Source organism: Triturus cristatus, chromosome 9 (assembly GCF_964204655.1).
Source record: "Triturus cristatus chromosome 9, aTriCri1.1, whole genome shotgun sequence".
Lineage (NCBI taxonomy): Eukaryota > Metazoa > Chordata > Amphibia > Caudata > Salamandridae > Triturus > Triturus cristatus.
Window position 1 is genome coordinate 18,502,190 of NC_140592.1, and position 12,617 is coordinate 18,514,806.

Consider the following 12,617-nt stretch of genomic DNA (forward strand, 5'->3'; position numbering starts at 1 on the left):
TAAAAGTACAAAAACATAAAATCAATTACGACATCCATTAGAATTAAAATTTGGCCTCCAGTAATACAGTGCACAGTCTCATAATGAGACAATCAATAAAAGCACTTAACAGTTCAGGTTTAAAAACATAAAATTAAGTGCTATAGTTCAGCACAAGGGCGCATAGAATTACGGGTGCGCACCGCCGCCTTCAAAAAAGAACCAACCCAAAATGTTAGTTCATCATCATTTAGAGCAATGGCCATCCCATAAGCTGCCTTATAATTAATCACAGGTAAAGCTTTAAAATAAGGGATCAAAAACCTTTTGGTGAGAATTAGATGATAAGAACAAAAGAATAAAAAGTGCAGCGTTGATTGTTTGTGTTGATTATTGCAAGGACAGGGTAGAAGGTCAAGGTGAGTAATAAAGCCCACAGGGAATGATAATATATATTTCATCGTATCAATCCTCAGCCGAAAGAGTAAGCCCCTTTCCCAGCGACCAATTGGTTTTAACAAATAGCTAGAAACCGCGGGAGTGACGTTCTCAATATGCATGTATCTGGCCACTGACTTTTTTTGCGTTCTGTAACCAATCTGGCACTTTTATACGATGCATAGAGAGTCCTTTGAAGGGATTTACTACTGATAGTGCCACGGTCTGAGGGGTTTGAAAATACACATTCTAGGTTCACACTAACTAGACTTTTGTGAACCACAGCCAACCATGCTATATCCATCCCCCTGTCACATTTCAAACAATCTGAGATTATCTCTCTAGTTAATTGAGCCGCAGGATTTTTCCAAATTCTCAACTAGAAAAGGGTTGGGCGAGCCTTAACGTAGTCTTCAATGTATTGAGTTCACAATGACTAGCGTATTTGGATGATGAGATGGGTGCACCCAGGATTTTGCGGCAGAATCTATTTTCTTCACCCTGGATGCTAACACTGTTAGTGTGCCCCCAGACTTCAGCGCCATAAGTTGCAACTGGTATGCATTGGAGTCTGTAAATCTTGACAGTTGAGGACACCACCTCTACATGCCTCGGCTTGGGAAGCCCAAGTATAGTGTTAATAGAATTTGTAAACTTCCTCCTACAGTAGGCCACATGGTCAGTCCACGGACCATTAGATGCAAATACTAAACCAAGATATGGGAAAGTGTGAGTGCTCAATAAACAGTTGGAATTTAAAACTATCGATGAATTAAAATACTTCTTAGACCCAGACGCCATTAAAAAAGATTTTTTTAAATTGGTGCATAGATCCAGGGCTGCCATAAACTCTACAAATCCATGGACCAAAATGCGGAGAGCTTTTGGGGTGCCCCCCATCTGCACCGCGTCATCGGCATATAACAATGCAGGAATTTTATTGCCGTTGATAAGTGGGACATCCTGAGTTAATGTTGCCAAAGACTTATTTAAATCATTAATGTATAAAATAAATAGGAGGGGGGCCAGGACACAACCCTGCCTGACCCCCCTACCGACATCAATGACTTTGGAGACCTCACCATCCTTGCTGATGCGCACCCGAGCGTGTAGATCTTTGTGCAAATAAGCTAAAAAAGAAACGAGGGACTCCTCCAATCCATAGTTTAAAAGGGTTGTCCACAGCCGGGATCTGTTAACAAAGTCAAAGGCCGACGTGAGGTCCATGAATGCCAGATATACAGGTGCTTTCTTAGCTATGTTATATTTGCTGATGGTCAAGTTGAGGTTAAGGCATTGTTCCACAGTAACGATGTTACTCCTGAACCCCAGCTGACATGGATGTAAAATCTGACATTCTTCGGCCCATGACCTAATCTTGTTATACAGTACCCTCCCTAAGATTTTCAAAGTATTATCGATCAGGGAGATCGGCCTGTAGCAACTCGGGTTTGAGCGGTCCCACTCCTTAAAAATCTACACTATAATACTGGAGGACCAAGTGTGAGGTATAGGGGAATTGATTAAATTGTTTAAAACATTTAACAGTAGTGGCGCCCAAAGGAAATATGGTGGATGGTGGTAAGGGTCAATGCCGACAGCACCCCCCCCCCCCCTCTGCTTGCGAAGAATTTCAATTCTTACTGCAAATGACAAATAGGAATGTTTGTTTTGTTGTTGTTGGCTTGTGATTGTGTTGCTGGTTTAGATATGACAACAAATGCTGCTACATTTCCAGTCCAGAGGAGCACAAGCCATGGCAGTTCCTGTGACGAGCAGCCATTGACCATACAAGGTGGTAAAATAAAATAACTAACGCTGCATGTGGCAAGGTTTTATGCGCAAATTAGGAGCCTGTCCATATCATTATACAATCGTCGATAAATCGACCCCAATAATGTATATCGTCAGTTAATTCGCGGCCGCGAGGTCCCCAGATATGCACCGTCTCGAACCAACCCATGAACAGGTTGGCGAAAGAAGGTGCAAACCTGGATCTCATCGCGGTACCACATAGTTGCTTATACCACTCTCCATTAAAGAGAAACATGTTGATGTTAAGTATTAAACGTGACATCTCAATCAACATTTCGGAGTGAGACATGTACTCTACTTGCCGTTTGTCCAAAAAATGTCCAAGTGCATGCAACCCTTTTTCATGTTCTATATTGGTATAAAGTGATACCACATCCAAAGATACCAAGGTCATAACAGGTTCCCACCTTACATCACACAACATGTTTAATAGGTGCTTGGTATCACGTATATACGATGGTAAATTTGATACATGTGGTTGTAAGTAGACATCGACATATTGACAGAGTTTCTCTGTAGGCCCCCCGTTCCACGAGATAATGGGTCTACCCGGGGGAAACTGAAGCCTTTTATGCACCTTAGGCAAGGTGTACAAACAAGGAAACCTGGGCCGATCAACCAATAAGAATCTATATTCGTCCTCATTTATAAGGTCATGTTCACGCCAATCTTTTAGATGACCATTGATAGTACGGGTAATTTCATACATTGGATTGCTACTAAGTTTGATGCAACACCTATTGTCTTTGAGTTGCTCAAAAATGTCATTCTCATAGTCAACTTTACTCATGACAACCATACATCCACCTTTGTCGGCTTCCCGAACAATTACACTGTTGTCTTGTGCCAGCTCATAGCTGTTCAAGGCACAAGTCATCCCACAACAGTGGACGAGACGGTGTGTAAGCGCTCCCAAGGCGCACTCTATGTGATATGGCACCATTTCTCATAACTCTCTCTCTTACTGCTAACTGCTTCTCGCTCTGCTTCTCTTTCTCTCACTCTCATCTGTTTTTCGCCAGTGCTCTACTTCTCTGTCTTTCACTTTATTCCTGCTTCCTGCTCTACTTCGCTCTCTTTCACTCTCTTCTGCTTCTCGCTGTGCTCTGCCCCTCTGTCACTCACTCTATTCCCAGTTCTCGCTTGGCTTCTTTGTCTCTCACTCTCTTCTTGCTTCCCGCTCTGCTTCTCTGTGTCTCACTCTCTTCCTGATTCCCGCTCTGCTTCTCTGTTTCTCACTCTCTTCTGTTTCAGCTTGCACTCTACATCTCTGTCTCTCTCTCTCTTCCTGCTTCTAGCTCTGCTTTTCTGTCTCTCTTCCTGGTTCTCGCTCTGCTTCTCAGTCTCTCAATCTCTTCCTGCTTCTCGCTCTACTTCTCTGTCTCTCACTCTCTTCCTGCTTCTCGCTCTACTTCTCTACTTCTCTTTCACTCTCTTCTGTTTCTCACTCATTCTCTCCTTCCCTGTCTTTCACTCTCTTCCTGCTTCTCGCTCTACTTCTCTGTCTCTCATTCTCTTCCTGCTTCTCGCTCTGCTTCTCTCACTCTTCTGATCCTCGCCCGCCCTCTACTTCTCTGTCCCTCACTCTCTTCCTCCTTCACACTGTACTTCCTCCTCACACTCTCTTGTTTCTCGCCCGAGCTCTTCTTCTCTGTCTCTCACACTCTTCCTGCTTCTCATTCGACTTCTCTCTCTCTCTCTCTCACTCTTCCGTTTCTCACCCACGCTCTACTTCTCTGTCTCTCACTCTCTTCCTGCTTCTCACTGTACTTCTCTCTTGCTCACACTCTTCAGTTTCTCACCCACGCTCTCCTTCTCTGTCTCTCACTCTCTTCCTGCTTCTTACTGTAGTTCTCTCTTTCTCTTTCTCACTCTCTTCTGTTTCTTGCCCGCATTCTACTTCTCTGTCTCATACTCTCTTCCTACTTTTCCCTCCGCTTCTCTGTCTCTCACTCTTTTCCTGTTTCTCGCTGTGCTTCTCTCTCTAACTTTCTTCAGTTTCACACCCACGCTCTGCTTCTTTGTCTCTCACTCTCTTCCAGCTTCTTGCTCTGCTTATCTGTCTCTCACTCTTTACCTGTTTCTTGTTCTCGCTCTGTGTTCTGTCTCTCTTCAAGTGGCGCTGAAACAGTTTTCAAAGTGGGGGTGCTGCCTTCAACTTTACATCACTGAAGTCATAGGGGGTGTAAAAAATCCAAGGGTCACACAAAGAAAAAGCAAATGAAATGAGCCCTGTCCATTCAGCGGTGTGGCGCGGCAGGGCACAGACACCACATGTTCCATTGAAATGGTCACACAGTTCACACTGACATGCAGTTTTACTGATAAAACAATAGTAGTAAAAGTGCAAGGCGGTGTAAATTGTGGATATAGCACACATGATGTTTGAAAAATGCGTTTCCGCACATATTGATTATTTGCCCATCACCAAGCAACGTGTCTTTACTATTTTGATCCTATTAAAATCTTTGTTTCCCATCACACTTCAGAATTCTTTTTAAATGTGCGCCGGTTGTGCTTTCCAACTGCTGATCCTGATATATTTGTAATTGTTTGTACAGTTCGTTTACAGTCCTCTAAATGTTGTGTGTTAGAAACAACTGACTTCCTACAGCCCTCCCGTTCACACACTCTCCCCACCCCAGCAGCATTGTCAGAGATCAAGTACAAAACCTTCTCACTTTGAGTCAAAGAAAGAGAAGCAAACACCAGTGTCCATATTACAAGACTAAGCGGACAATTGTCCAAAGACATGAACTGAGATGTGACCCCTGTGTTAGAACCCACAACTCCTGCACCCTTATTTCCAGCGCCGATGCTCCTTCCCCATACTCTACTCTCCATGTGTCCGCCCCATCTGCCCCCCATCCCCCCCCCACCCTCGCTCACCCTCTCTCTGGCTGTTTCTCTTCCTCACTGTGCACTCGATATGTCTCCTATCCATCCACCGCATGCTCTCACCTCCTCTGGGAGACCACCCGTCCTCTCTCCACACCCTGGCTCTCTCTACCTCTGTTCCTGTTTCTCTCCCATGCTGTGTACTGTCTCACTCCCCATCCACCCTCCTCTGGGAGACCACCCGTCCTCTCTCCACACCCTGGCTCTCTCTACCTCTGCTCTCTCTGCCTCTGTTCCTGTTTCTCTCCCATGCTGTGTACTGTCTCACTCCCCATCCACCCTCCTCTGGGTGAACCCCCCACCACCCTCTCTCTACACCCTGGCTCTCTCTGCCTCTCTTCCTGTTTCCCTCCCATGCTGGGTACTGTCTCCCTCCCCTTCCACCCTCTCTTCACACCCCGCCTGTCCCTGGGTTAGCATGCAGCGTGCAGCGCCCAACTCTGGCAGCCATGAATGGGGCAGTGTTTGGGGCTGAATGCCCTGCACATTGACGGACAGGCGGCCCCTCGTACAGACCCCTGTTCCAGGCTGTCCCACAGGCGCAGAACAGACTCCCCACCCCACCTCCCCGCAGGTTTGGGAAAGGCACACAGAACGTCCTCTCTCGGCCTCCTTTTCATGTCCGCTCTGTCTTCCTTAAATAGGGGGTTCAGAGGCTCTGCAGCAGGCTGGGTCGGTGAGGGGGGGGGGGGCTGCAGCTTTGGACGCGCACTGATGGATATGTACACAGGGCATTAATGGGTGCATTCATTAATGGCCCGGATGCACTGCCTGCTTCTGTTTTACGGCGACTAAAAACAGCACCTCAACCTTATATGAGGTTTCTAGGAGGGTGTAGCTAAAATATCGGTTTGTACTTCTTGCAATGCCCCCCACCCCACAACAGCCCTCACAAACACACTCCTCGTATAACAAACCTTTGATATACACAGAAAGCGTAGTGGAAATAGCATTCAGTTATGGCTCCAACTGGAACAGCTTTGAAGTTCACCAGCTGTGGTAGCTTTGTGAACTTGACCCCACCCTCGCCAGTCACTCCTTTTCTCCTAAAACATCATCGTTGACCGCACCGATGACGTAACACTTTTCACTACTCTTTCCTGTCCCCAGCAGTCTCTTGCCGTTCTCCGCACTGTCCCTCGGGTCGTTGTTGGTGTTCACTGTTCACCATCCACGGGTGACCCGGTATCGCGGCTTTGCCCGAACAGTCCCGGTTGTTCACCACCTGCCCAAGCAAAGGTCAGTAAAAGACGCACATGGCCCGATTTTCAGAGACGGTTGCGGGAACACACGGGGAGGCAGGTTTTCGTGTGTTCGAGTGTAGAACTAGCTAGCAGCCCGTAGGAGGAAGCAATTTAAGAAACACAACTGATACATTACACATTCATTGTTGGTAGGCACAGGGAAGATTAAGTGATTTGCCCAGAATCACAGGGTGTTGAGCCAACGCCGGGATTCAAACTCGGTTCCCCGTTCCACAGTCGGCAGCGCTGGCTGTTGCCTCGTCGCCTGTGTGAGCCTGATCAGGGCTGCCATTCTGTGCCCCTCAGTCGATGCACAATTGTAGTTCTGTTTCTCCAGTTCCTGAGTGTCTCACTTTTTGGGTTCCAGTATCTGGTCACCCTAATCAGTGTGTATAAAGCAGGGCCAAGTTCCGCAGTTTGATCCATCCATCACCGTTCTTTAGCCCACTCTGCCACCCCAGTTCAGACATGGCCATATGCAAATCAGTCTGACCCTGTGCCTCATGGGAACAGTCCAGCCCGAACTGCCAAGCCAGGTCCTCCCTGGACCGGAAACAAGCTTCCTAGGACCGGTTTCTGGCTATCAGCCGTCATCAGCCAGGATAGCTTGAATCCAGAATACAAAAGGGGGTGGTAATGCACAGGGTCAGACTGATTTGGGGTGGCAGAGAGGGCTATTGAACGGTGCTGGATCAAACCCAGATCTGTTGACTGGGTGTGAGTGTTCGATTGGTTCTGATGCTCCGTCCATCACCACCCCCTTTTGTACCGCTTTGTTCGCCATAAGTTGGCAGGGTATGCTCAGACGTGAGTCCCTTGCTCACTTTGCCACAGTGGCTGTCCAAGTTTGTTTTCTACACTTTTACTGGAGAATTTTAGAAAATGTAATTATGGCGTGAAACTTCTAGTGGTGTGTGTGGGGAGGGAGAGAGAGAGAGAGAGAGAGAGAGACTGTAATGTTAGAATTCTTCTTCTGGGGCAGACCATCTCCACTCGTGTGAAACAGCTCAAGTGTCCGGCGCCGGCTGCAGCATCGTAAGCATCGCCACAATGTACATAAAGTGGTTCCAATGTCATGCACTTCCCAGCATATGGGTCCCGCCATGTCAGCACCAACGCCTTCACCCTTCTTTTCTTGACGTGCTTCCCCGGCCCCTAAGAGTTATTCACAATCACATACCTGCTGGAATAGATATTTCTAAATTGTTACTTTCCCTCCATGTATTGTACAAGCTTTTAACATGTTATAGGACATGGAAGTTTGTCAAACTGCACTTGCAGACTAACAACTTTCTTTAAGAATCGGGCTGACATTAGAGCTAAGTGTTTCTGTCACATCTGCATACTGTGTACAGCACTTACCACCTCACCTGGTGCCAATAATGCCATACTTTACTCATGCGTTCCGCCTTCAATCGATGCTAAGCCTGAGCCGATCATCAACTACATTCAGCTTAGTCACCTAAAGACAGGGCATTAACCAACTCAGCTACTTTATCATCACAAATCAAGGGCTGTCTGATTTTATATATCATTTTTGTAACCCAATGACAGGATCTTACAAATATTTCTGATATCATTATTTTCTTGACACATCAAGTTTTTTTGGCGGAGGCACCATGAAGAAAATGTGAACGTTCAGACATTCAAATTTCACAATATTCTATTAATGTGTTCAGTATCTTGTTTTTCAGATTCATGTGGATTGCCAAAATGACAACATTAAACAAGCACTGGCATAGCCAATAGGTCTCGCCTTCGGGACCTTATAAGTGTTTAGCCATGCAACACTTGATGTTGTTGCACCAAGGATATTGTGCTGGATAATAAAAACACTTATAAGGTCTCAAAGGTGAGGCCTATTGGTTATGCCAATGCTTGTTTCTATTTGTTTGCAGTCTTCTTGTTCTCCAGTCTGGGACTGCCCTGGCTCCAGATGTGGGCAGTCCTCCTGTGGTGGACGTTGTCTTGGCCAAGTAAGCAGAGCTTGCCATTTGCAGTGGTCTTGTGAATGATGCATCTGGTCTTCAAGATAATGTGGACCTGGACGGGGAGTTGATGACGCTTCAGCAGAGTTGGCTTGAAGAGGTCAAATATATTCAGCCCACTGATGTGACTTGTGCAGCATCTCAGATGCCGCTCAGTGGGGCCGGGGGTGTGGGATAGCGTGGCGTTGCCTCCACCTAGGTGTCAGAGTACCCATGCTTGACCAGAAGTTATGAAGTCACTTCCAGGGAGGAGGTGCTGCGCCATCTTGTTTTTAACAATGTGTTCCTTGATGGAGAGGTCAGTACAAAGGGGGTGTTTCTTCATTTAACATTGGCTGTTAGTTGGGTGTTGAAACCCTCTAGGTTCATGTCAACGAGTCCTCTTTTAATTTGTTTTGTTGTTATTGGTTTCAGCTAACAGAATGGTGCACGAGCTAGAAGTGAGGTTTAAAGAAGTGGAGACAGACTTTGAGGGGCTGGAAGTCAAAAGCGGGCAGATTTTCAGGTGGAATCGAGTGTCGTCAGAGTGTTGGGGGGTTGGCATGTTGCTGTCTTTGAGAAGTGTTCAGATGGGGTTCATGTACAGATTCAAGATCGTCAGAGCCGGATGGGGCCCTGAGGTGCCTAGTAGGGGATGGGATGCTTCTGGGAGCTAGTGGTACTCATCCAATTATCAAGTGGCAACTAAAGTGATAGGAGGAGGACCACGTGGACCCTCTTGTGACGACAGCGACTCGGCGACGAGACATCCAGAAGCCCCCAAGGAAGCCCCTCTTTTCAACACGAAACAGTCCTATAGAACAGCATAGCAAATTTTACATGTTCATGTATGTGGGTGCAACATGTTTGGGCGCCATATGAAATCTATGTGTCCTCTTGAAATAACTGCTCATCGAGAAATGTGTCTGTAATGTAAATATAGATGTGTCTGACTATTCAAAGAACACACTCCATGGCAAACCAGGAGTCATTTTTCCGTCCCTTAATTTATAGGCTTTGAAGCATTTTAGATTTTTGTTTCCTGCTACAGACGGAAGACTCGCACTGTCCATCACTTGGGAATGTTTACACAATACTTGTGTTGGGTGCAAGCGGCCAGCAGCGGAAACCAAAGCTGTCTCGAACCCCCTCCTTATTTTCGTAATATGTGGGGCCGGCTGGTATCTCAGGGCCATGGATAGCCCCTTAAGGAGAAACAAGGGGTGTGGGGTAGATCGAGCAAATATATGGACCCCGTCTTCCCTCTAGCTTGGTGGACCCCTCTATGGTCATGGCCACAGTATCACAGCCTCCCGGCTTCACCTCTGACATGCCACATGTTGTCACATTGAGTAAGGGTGCATTGTGCACAGGTGAATCAGAAGGGTGGACACAGAAATAAGCAAGTTGGCTTCTGGTTGGAGTACACGACCTGGATACCAACCAGGACCCGGACATGGAGTCAGGTAATGTCTGTAAAGTAAAAAACAAAGGAAGGTAAGAAAAACAAACCACAACCACATAGAATTGTAGAAAATGAGAGACCTTTGCCAGGAGGGACCGGGTGTAGGAAGCTGGGTTTCTGTTGCATTACCCTCTGCCCCCCACACTTTTTGCCTGGCATTTGATGAAACTTTACTTGAAGCGACCTGGGTTCCTGCTAACCAGGTGCCCAGTACCAGTCTTCTGTCCCTCATAAATATACAATTGTTCCCCAATTTGGCAAAACCTTTACCACCCTCTTTAAGTCCCTACTTAAGTGGTACACACGGTACCTAGGGCCCGAGGTACTAAAGAGGGCCCCTAAGGACTGCGGCAAGAATTGTGCCATCCTAGGGCATCCCTCACCAAGCACATCAAGACTGCCATTGCAGGCTGCGTGTCTTGGTACAGACAAAAGAGAAAACACAAAATGTCACACGTCCCTGTGTGCCATGTCCCCTACCACTGCATATGATATTAGTAAGTCACCCCTACAGCAGGTCTGACAGCCCTACGGCAGGGTGATGAATATTACATGTGAGGGCATACCTGCATGAGCAGATATGCCCCTGTGCTGGTCAGTCCTATTACTGCCTGTATAAGTGACCAGGGAAGCCATCTTCAGACATGTGCTGACACTGGTGAAAACTAGTTCCTCAGCTACATGATGGCTTCACTGAAGATAGGGATGTTTGGTATCAAACATCTCGTGTTGAGAAACCCACACTGATTCCAGTGTGGGATTTAGCAATACATGCACTCAGAGGGCACCTTAGAGGTGCCCCCTGAAAACCTACCAGCCTCTGGTGTCCTTGCTGACTGGATTCTGCCAGCCTGCCACCCGAGGCACTATTCTGACCTCCTAGGGTGAGAGCCTTTGCTCTCAGGAGACCCAGAACAAAAGCCTATCTGGGAAGGGGTGTAACACCCCCTCCCACAGAATGACCTGCTGATTAGCCTCTTTGGGCCCGCCAACTTAAAGAAGATGCCGCCATTGGTATGCAAATCTGGCCCCCCTCACAGGAGAAGAAGTCATCTCCCTGTCCAGAGCCCCTTGACACCTGGACAGGTGGGAAAATTAGCTAGTCAGGTATGCGTGCCACCGCCAGGATAGTACCACCCTTAAAGTGGGCTACTGTGAGGTGGACACGATTTTTCAGAAGTAGCTATCTTAGTGATGGCATACTTAGGAATCCTGGGACAGGGTTATGCCAGCAGGAACTGATCATATAAGGGGCGTAGTGAACCTGGGGTCAGTAGCCCATTGGCTACTACCCTACACTCCCCTAATGTCCCTAAATTCAGTATTTAGGGTAGTACCTGGCACCAGAGAAGCAGATCCTGATGACCTAAGAAGAGAGAGGACATTGACGAGCTTTAAAAGTCGAGCACAGAGAAGCAGCTGAACTGGTACCAACCCTGCCGGCTTGTCTGCATCTCTTGTCGAAAACAGCTCCCATATTGACTGACCCTGCAGATGTGTTTCCAGAAACCTGGGAGGAGTGCCTGACTTTGAAAAAAACTCAAGACCACCCCACCCCCGTGAACAGTGGACCTGTTCTAAAGAAACTCCAAAAGAGAAGACTCAGAGGCCTCTGGAACCGCCAAAACCCGTCACCTCCAGTCACCTCCACCCCGCCTCAACCGTGACAGCTGCGGTAAGGAAAAACCCGACACCTAAGGACACCCCTGCACCCGTCACCCCTGAGCCTTGAAGAAAAGGACCAGAGGTGTCTCCCGTCTCGAGCATCACAAGGCCTGAGCCCACTTGCTGGTTTAGCCCGACTGGCCTTCCAGCCAGAGCCTGCAGCCTCTTTCCGCAGTGACCGATCTCCAAAGAAATCTATTGGACTCCCAATGCCGATTTACACCCTGCACCCGGCCGCCCTCGTGCTGCTGGTGGTGTACTGCTAGTGCTGCCTTAAACCTTGCCCACTACTCACCTTAACTCCTAGATATTGGCCCTGTAAGTCGCCGTACTCTAACTCTTTGCAGAACTTGTTCTTCCTTCCACAGGATAACATCGCAGAATGCAGAAATTGCAGTGTCCAATTTTAAAGTTAAAAAAATATATATATTAAAAAACTTACTTACCTGAATGATTTTTCTCTGATGCCTAAACATATATAAAGATACACGTTATTTTTATAAATGGGTGTGGATCTCCTTCTTGAGTTGTGTGTCATTTATTGATCATTGTGTGTATTTGCAGATGTCTTGCACTCTTCTGTGTTAAGCCTAAGGCTGCTCGACTCTACTACCCCCTAATAGAGCGCTTTGGGATTGCATAGCAAGCCCCAGTCCATTCGCAAGGGAACCTCAGAACTCTTTACTCGGTATATCAGATTATTGAAATATCACATAAATAGCCAGCTTCCTACACCAGGGAAAGGGAAAACCAAACCACGGTGAGGGGCAGGGTCATCGCCGTTGGTTAATGAAGATCTGTCTGTTTAGACATGGCTCATATTCACTGAGGTAGTTAGTAAGCTGTGGAAGCTGCAATGTTCATGAACTGCAGACACACGAGTGTACTGAGTTAAAGACGATCTGCCTGTCCAGCGCATGGTTTAACCATTCAAGGGATGAGTAAATCATGTCTGATGGGGTCTGCAACCTTCATAGGTGTGTCTAATGGAGTCTGGAACTGTCATAGGTGTGTTCCATGAAGTCTGGAACCTCCATAGGTGTGTCTAATGGAGTCTGGAACTGTCATAGGTGTGTTCGATGAAGTCTGGAACCTCCATAGGTGTGTTTAATGGAGTCTGGAACTGTCATAGGTGTGTTCGATGAA